General features: G+C 39.5%; 1 protein-coding gene across 1 annotated transcript in view; it reads right to left on the reverse strand.

Annotated features, from left to right (window-relative positions):
- The window catches only part of NKIRAS1 (NFKB inhibitor interacting Ras like 1), a 107,076-nt gene that overhangs the window by 97,944 nt on the left and 984 nt on the right, over positions 1-8,148 (reverse strand). Inside the window, exon 2 of the mRNA XM_080676063.1 lies at positions 3,720-3,986. The gene's annotated coding sequence lies outside the window, so the exon portion shown is untranslated. The remainder of the gene's footprint in view (positions 1-3,719; positions 3,987-8,148) is intronic.

The raw sequence follows: 8,148 nt of genomic DNA on the forward strand, positions 1-8,148 counted from the left end.
CCACACATCATTCATTTATTTATTCATCCTTCCCACAAATATTTATTGAGGAATAAACATATGTCAGATGAATGGAATACACTAGATGGATAGGGCGGCCCCTGTTTCCATGTTTCCCAAGTTTTAGTAGAAGAGACAATAAACAAGTAAATGAATAAAATAATTTCAGATAATGATAAGGATTGTGGAGCAAGCGTGGAGCAACATTAATAGGGATCAGGGAAGTCTCCAGAAAGAAACAGAGATTAAATATGGAGGCTGAGGAGACTCCATGTGATGATCTGAGGGAAAAGCATGCCAGACAGAAGGAACAGCAAATGCAAAGGCCCTTTGCTGGGAATGAACAGGGGAGCTGGAGGAAAGGAAAGGAGGCCAGTGAAGCTGAGCAGAAGTACAATCAGGGAGTGGGGATAGAGACAGGAGCCAGACCATGTGGGACCCTCTAAGCCATGGGAAAAATCTTGGATTTTATTTTATGTGAAATGAAGAGCTATTGGGGTGTTTTAAGCAGAGAGGTTAACATAATTTCATTTGGATTAAAAAAAATGATTTTTAGCCCTAGCTGTGGACTGAAGGGTCTCAGGTTCGACTCTGGTCAAGGGCACATGCCCAGGTTGCGGGCTTGATCCCTGGTGGGGAGGATGCAGAAGGCAGCCGATCAATGATTCTCTCTCATCATTCATGTTTCTATCTCTCTCTCCCTCTCCTTTCCTCCCTGAAATCAATAAAAATATATTTAAAAATTATTATTTTTATTTTAAAAAGTATATTTTTCATTGTTGATTTGGATTTTTAAAAGATCACTCAGAATGGATGGTTGGGGGTCATGACTGGAGGCAGAGAGACCAATTAGGAGGCTAGATGTCAGGATGGAGAAAATCACTATATGATCAGGGAAGTGGTTAGAGATGATGGGGAATTATAATTACCTGCTTATTGGCAAAGTCTTAAATACCTACTGTAGCAAAAGATGAAATATATCCAATTTAGTCATTAACAAACATATTAAGACTATATAATGGTCCTCTCTCATTAGAGCCCTGGAGTTCCTTGAAGGTAAAGACTGGCATATTTTCATTCCCAGGGTTTACTAGAGTGCCTGGTACATAGTATGTGTCTAAAAATGCTGAGTGAGGTATAGCATTTGTCATCTCTAGTTATTTGACTTTTATGAAGTTAGGGCTGTTAGACCTGACCTTCACCTGTTTACTTTATCAGCAGCTTGGTACTTGGTACAAAGTGGGGGGAAAAACGTGGAGTAGCCCAACCATAAACTTGTTCCAATTCTGAAATATCAGAGAAATTTACCACATTTTTTTCATGAATTAAATAAAAACAAAGCAGAAACCAACAGGCTTAAAAAATCAAATGTATAATGATGTTACAGTAAAAATAAAACTTAGAATGGCTAAAACTAAATATAAGACTTGTTGCTGATTCAAAAATAATAGAACTAAATTCTCAGCAAACTGAAAATCTGCAAAAATTGATAAGGCCGATAGACTTGAAAACGTAAGTTCTTAAAAGAAAGTGTAGTTGTTGAAGATCTGATTGGCCAAAAAAATTTTTTTAATTAAATTGTTCAATGATTCAATTATTTTTTAAATAAGAGTTTGAGGGAGAAGTTTAATTTTATAAGAATTCTAGGAACCAAAATGAAATGAGAACTACTTGAAATAGTTTAACTTCAGCATATAAAATATTGATCATTTATTAATTTGTTCAGCAATTATTCAAGTCAAATTGGCCTAATGGATTTCTCTAGTTAATACCATTTTTGCTGAAAATTTATCAGTGTTGGCATAATTATGATTAAAATGTTTGCCTTTATAAACTTGTCAAAGAGTCAACTATATATGGGTTTGAAATGACTACCATTAAACAATCCACTGTGAAAACATTAAGATCAGAAGGGTAAAATCAAAATGGTAACCCCCCTAAGTTTTTAACATAAAAATGAATTTTAATTCATATTTTAAGAATTTTAACTATACTAGTAATATAAAAAAATTTAAGTATCTCTAAAAATTCACAAAGTAAAAAAAAAATATCCATAATATCACCATTGAAACAAGACCATTGTAAACAGTTTAGTGTAATCTTCCAATCATTTTTTAATATAATTAAAAAAATAGTTATAATAATACTTTATTTGCAAATTTTCATACTGATTTTTTCACTTAACATTAGATTATGGACATTTTTACATGATTACCTCATCTTCATCAATTTTCTTTTTAAAGGCTGAGGGGAATTTACTCATGTTTGCTTTTGGTTGGCAGTGAAGGAGATGCCAATTTTGTAATAATATATAAACAGCACTACATATCATTTTGCATAAAATTTTTTACATATTTATGCTTATTTTGTTAAGATAAATTCCCAGAAGTGTGATTATAAGGCCAAGGGATTCATTTTTTTAACTTAGAAGAGAGAGATAGACTGATTTTCATCAGCAATCTTGACCAGAAATGAGACCAGTGAAAAAGCTACTCAAATACCTACTATCAGCTGTGATTCAGCTGTACATATTCTCTACTTATTCTCTAGAAAAATTGTGGTGTTTAAGGGCAGTTGGACAGTTTTTATCTTCAAAGTAATTTTTAATTTTCAACAAACTAATAAGTTCACATAGTTTAAGAAATCAAATAGTACTACAAGGCTTATGATGAGTAACAATGGTAACCTTCCCTATCCTTCCCCATCCTTCAGTCCCCAGTTTTAACGCTTAAAATATTTCCTTCTTATTTCTAAATGATATCCTTAAAATGCTGTTTCTTTTATTCATAAATGTTAGGCATTGTCTATTGGCTTTCTTATACGCGTGTGCATGCGTGTACACACACACACACACACACACACACACACACACACACACACAATTCTCTTCCCTCTAGCCTCCTATGTTATATCACCTTAGTAAATTTCTAAGAAAAGGTGTACACAAGGGGAATTTTTTGAAAATGTACCTATCTGAAAATATCTTTATTCTATCCTTGTACTTTACTGATGGTTTGGCTGAGTTTTGAGAGGGTAAAGTATTTTTAGCTGAGAATTTTGAAGGCATTCCTCAGGTATTCAGTGCTGGTTCAAAAGGCCTTTACCACATGAGTCTCCACATAGAACAGCTCACCACATTGCAGCTTGCAGGTGAGCAGGTGAGAAGAACCAGAAAGAGAGAGTGTGAGATACGTCTCAGTCTTTTAGACCATAACTAGAGGCCCAGTGCATGGATTCATGCACCGGTGGGGTCCCTCGGACTGGCCTGTGCCCTTTCGCAATCTGGGACCCCTCGGGGGATGTTGGAGGCCTAGTGTATAGATTCGGCCCAATCCCTTGCAGGCCAGGCCAAGGAGCCCCATTGGTGCACGAATCCATGAACTGGGCCTCTAGTATGCATATAAGATCTTTGGTTAATCTCTTCCCACCCTCCCTCTTCCTCCCTTCCCTCTGAGATTCATCAGTCTGTTCCGTGTTTCCATGCCTGTGCACTGAGCGTCTGCTCCCTGGTGGTCAGTACACATAGCTACTGGTTGAACGGTTGCTTAGGCTTTTATATATATAGATATTGGAAGTGACATCCCATCACTTTTGCCACATTCTACTTTTAGAAGCAGTTCATAGGTTCAGTTTACACCTTATGAAAGGATTACACAAGGGAGTGATTACTGGGAGGCAGGGGTCATTGGGAGACTTTCAGAAGGTAGCCAACCACATACCTCCAGAGACAATCCTGCTGCAAAGCCTCCGTCCCCTTGGTACAGTGGAGCTGGTCTTCTCAAACTTCGGTGTGCACACTAATCACCTGGAGCCCTGGTGAGCATGCACATTCTGATTCAGTAAGTGCAGGGTGGGGCTTGAGGTCCGGCAGTTCTTACTGGTGCCTAGTTGATGCCAATGCTGCTGGTCCAGGGCCACACTTTGAACAGCGAGGTAGCAGAGGTAGTAAAAGACCAATGTGCCTCTTGGCTTGATCTGAAGAAATTCTAAAACCAAGAAAAGACCCATACAAAAAAGATTTACTAGCCCCAAAGCCTAATATGTTAGTTACAAAGTGTAAAGTATTTTGATCTCCCAAAGCATTATTTTAAAACAATGGAATGCAGACATATGAAAAATAAGTATGCAGTCTGATGTTTCCAATATAAGTGGTAAGAAATTTCTCCCCCAACTTTCTTTTATAGGACTGCATCATGAGGAGGATGAGTAAGTTTTTATATGAATTTAGAAGCTACGAGATGGCCCAGGATTTTGACTGAGATTTAAGTGACCATCCTGTTGTTACCACCACTAGAACATTTTGTTTTTCCTCCACATAGAAAGAAGGATCTAACAAAAAAATAAATTCATTTTCTAAAATTTTGATAAATAAATCTATAGATAGATAATTAGTAAAGATTTATTCGTGATAAGCATAACCAATTAATGAGAATAGCAGGTTTCTCCTAGAGTCTATGAGCAGAAATGCATCCAGGTTGGAGAAAGAACTGAAGTTAGGCCAGGCAATGTGAGCTTTGCGTTAATGCAAAGAATTCTTGCATGAATTTATGCATGCATTTTTTTGTATTTAGAATAATACCCTGCCACATTACATCCTGTCATATTACATACATATTGCAGGGCACAAATCTTGCTCACTTGGAGGCATGGTGCAGAAAATCTGGGAAGCAGCAGCCACTAGCCTTATACACTTATTCACATGGGCCTATAACCCTGGAATATAACCTCATATAGACGTTGAAGATGTCGCTCCACTGGCTTCCCTCATTTATCAATACCAACACCTTAATTTATCACACTGACTCAGTGTATTCTTGTGTTTTAAACATTTCTCTAATAGGTATCGGTAAATATCAATACCTAAATCCCACAAAAAAGCACTGTGTGATCTTCAATTATTTTAAGAGTATAAAGGTGTTCTGAGATCGAAACGTTTGAGAAATGCTGATCTAGAGCATAGGAAAGGTAAGATTTAAGTGGAATGTTACTGTGGTATCAGGAACTAAAATATTCATTAGAACATTTTAAAATGAGGAATCACCTTAAATATTTTTAATTGACCTTAACTTTAAGGAAACCCATCTTTTTATTCCTCCTCCTACCCCAATACCTTTCCTTCATCCAGGTCCTCATACAGCAGTACCTCACTTGGCTTATTTTGCTTGATCTTGGGATGAGAGGACTCTAATATTTATGTTCTTTCCTCCTTTATCCACAACTAGATTGACCAGTCCTGTGTTCAGTTTCCCAGGGCCCTGGTGTTAGTGGAATATAAAGGTTAGTGAGGTAGCTCTCCCAGGAAATAAATCTGCATTTTTTAACAGATGACTTTTGAAGACACAGTCACTTCACTCAACAGAGTTATTATTTTGGTCAGAGGAATGAGGAAGGTGTAGGAAGCAGAAATCCACCATGAGTCATCTGAGAATTGTTACAGACTGGGCCATAGACTCCATGGGGTTAATAAATGAGGCTCCTTGGAATGACAGCAGCAAAAGGCAATCCCACTGCAGCTACGGCAAGCAGGCTCTGTCCAACCCGGAGGCCACTCAGCATCCTCCTGTGGCACTGAGGAGCCCAACAGGTTCCCAGGGGCCAGTGGTGTGGCTGGGGACTGACCTGGCTTATAGCTTTATAGCTTCTGATAATTACCCACAAAGCCTCACAGGAAGGAGGTGGCCTTTAAAAAAACCACGAGGCTCATAGGCACAGATTTTATTTCATACGCATTATCATGGAAGACAGGGTCTTATTTTCTTTGCAATGGCTTATTTCCACTTCCATACGCTTCTCCTTTTCAAATTTAAAAGGTAGTATCCTCTATCTTTTTAAAAATACTTTTTTTAAGGAGCAGTTTTAGGTTCACAACAAAATCGAATGGAAAGTACAGAGTTCCCATATTCCTTTGGTCTCTATAAACACATACACAACTTCCTGCACTATCAACATCCATACCACAGTGTTATGTTTAATTACCACCAATGAACCTATAGTGACACACCATAATCATCCAAAGTCCATAGTTTCTATGAGGGTTCAGTCCTGGTGCTGTACCTTTGACATGGGTCCACCTTTGTCGTATGTAGGTTTCACTGTCCTAAAAATATCTGTGCTCTGCCTCTTCATCCCTCCCCCCTAACCCCTGGAAACCAATGATATTTTTATCATCTCCACTTTTTGCTTTGTCCAGAATGTCATATAGTTAGACTTGTACAGTATGCAGCCTTTTCAGAGTGGTATCCTTTTATGATTTATTTTCTGCCTTCTAGTCTGTTCATACTGGCCTCATTTTACTCGTGCAGAAGCAGATGGTGGTTGATACATAAAATGAAAAAGCAAGCAACAAAGTGTAGCCTGGGGAATTCTTGCATCAGCATCTCATAGGGTGATAAAGCTCTGAGGTAGGGAAGAAAAGAGGACCACTGTAGTTAGAGAACTGTGTTTATAAGGTGACACGAGAGCCGTGTAAAGAGAAGGGGCCATGGTTTGGTAGGGCTTCGCAGGTCAAGGTAAGGCACTGGGTTTTTTTCAAAGTGCTATAGGAAGCTATTGGAGGGTTTAAGCATTGAAAAAAAATAACACCCAGGTGTGGCTCAATTGGTTGGACATCATCCCTGTGTAGCCAAAGGTTGCTGGTTTGATTCCTAGTCAGGGCACACGCCCGGGTTGTGGGCTCGGTCCTCGGTGAGGGGCCTGCAGGACACGACCAGTCCATGTTCCTCGCTCATATGGATGTTTCTCTCTCCCCCTTCCTCTCTCTCTAAAAATAAATCAATAAAAAATCTTTAAAAATTCTTAGGGCACACCAGTTGAAAATCTTTGTTCTAGAGCAGGGGTCCTCAAACTACGGCCCGCCGAGGACATTTATCCAGCCCGCCGGGTGCCGCTGCCTGTCCTGCTTAGCAGCCGACTCGTCCCGGGCCCGCAGTGTGCATAGGAATTTGTTCATATATATATTTTTTAAACTATAGTCCGGCCCTCCAACGGTCTGAGGGACAGTGAACTGGCCCCCTGTTTAAAAAGTTTGAGGACCGCCAAAACTGGTTTGGCTCAGTGGATAGAGTGTCGGCCTGTGGACTGAAAGGTCCCGGGTTCGATTCCGGTCAGGGGCATGTAACTTGGTTGCGGGCACATCCCCAGTGGGGGGTGTGCAGGAGGCAGCTGATCGATGTTTCTCTCTCATCGATGTTTCTGACCATCTATCCTTCTTCCTTCCTCTCTGTAAAAAATCAATAAAATATATTTAAAAAAATTAAAAATAAAAATAAAAATAAAAAGTTTGAGGACCCCTGTCTAGAGTAATAGCAACGCAGAAGAAAGAAGCACAGAGGTTAAAGACATACTATGAAGATAGACTAGCTCAGATTTGTTAATGGATTGAACAGGGTATAAAAGTGGGGGGTGGGTGGGTGGGAGGGAGGGGAGAGGAGTGTTGCATATGTGAAAATACCTTACATATTACATTTCCCTCAACATGTTATGCTGAACATTTAAAAAATATTTTTATTGATTTCAGAGAGGAAGGGAGAGAGAGAGAAACATCAATGATGACAGAGAATCACTGATTGGCTGCTTCCTGCATGCCCCCCACTGGAGACTGCAACCCTGGCATGTGCCCTTGACCAGAATAGAACCCAGGACCCTTTGGTCCGCAGGCCAACACTTTATCCACTGTTGAGCCAAACCGGCTAGGGCTATGCTGAACATTTTGAAAGAGCAATTTGGAAAGAATTTACACCATTTACAACTAAGAACTTAGTATACTCCTATCCATTTACCCACCCCTCCATCCATCAGTTCATTTTCCGTTTGTAGTGCATTTACATTGCCTACAATGCCATCAGAGCCCTTCTCTCTGCCTGCCTCAGCACACGTCAATTGGTTCGTTTTTTCTTTTCATGTAAAATCTACATTCAAGGCGAAATGCACAGATCTTAGGTATGCATTCACTGAGTTTCGATATACGCACCCATCTGTCTACATCTTAAATTTGAGATGCCTAAGGGACATCAACAGGGCATAACCAAACGGGTTGCTGGGTGTAGAAATCTGGAGCTCAGAGGAGACATTTGGCAACCTTCAGCATATATGTCTATTTAAGCTCCGGGTTGGATGAAAACACCCAGGGCGTGCAGAGGGAAGAGAAGT

Source organism: Plecotus auritus (genome assembly GCF_963455305.1).
Source record: "Plecotus auritus genome assembly, chromosome: 6".
Taxonomy (NCBI): Eukaryota; Metazoa; Chordata; class Mammalia; order Chiroptera; family Vespertilionidae; genus Plecotus; species Plecotus auritus.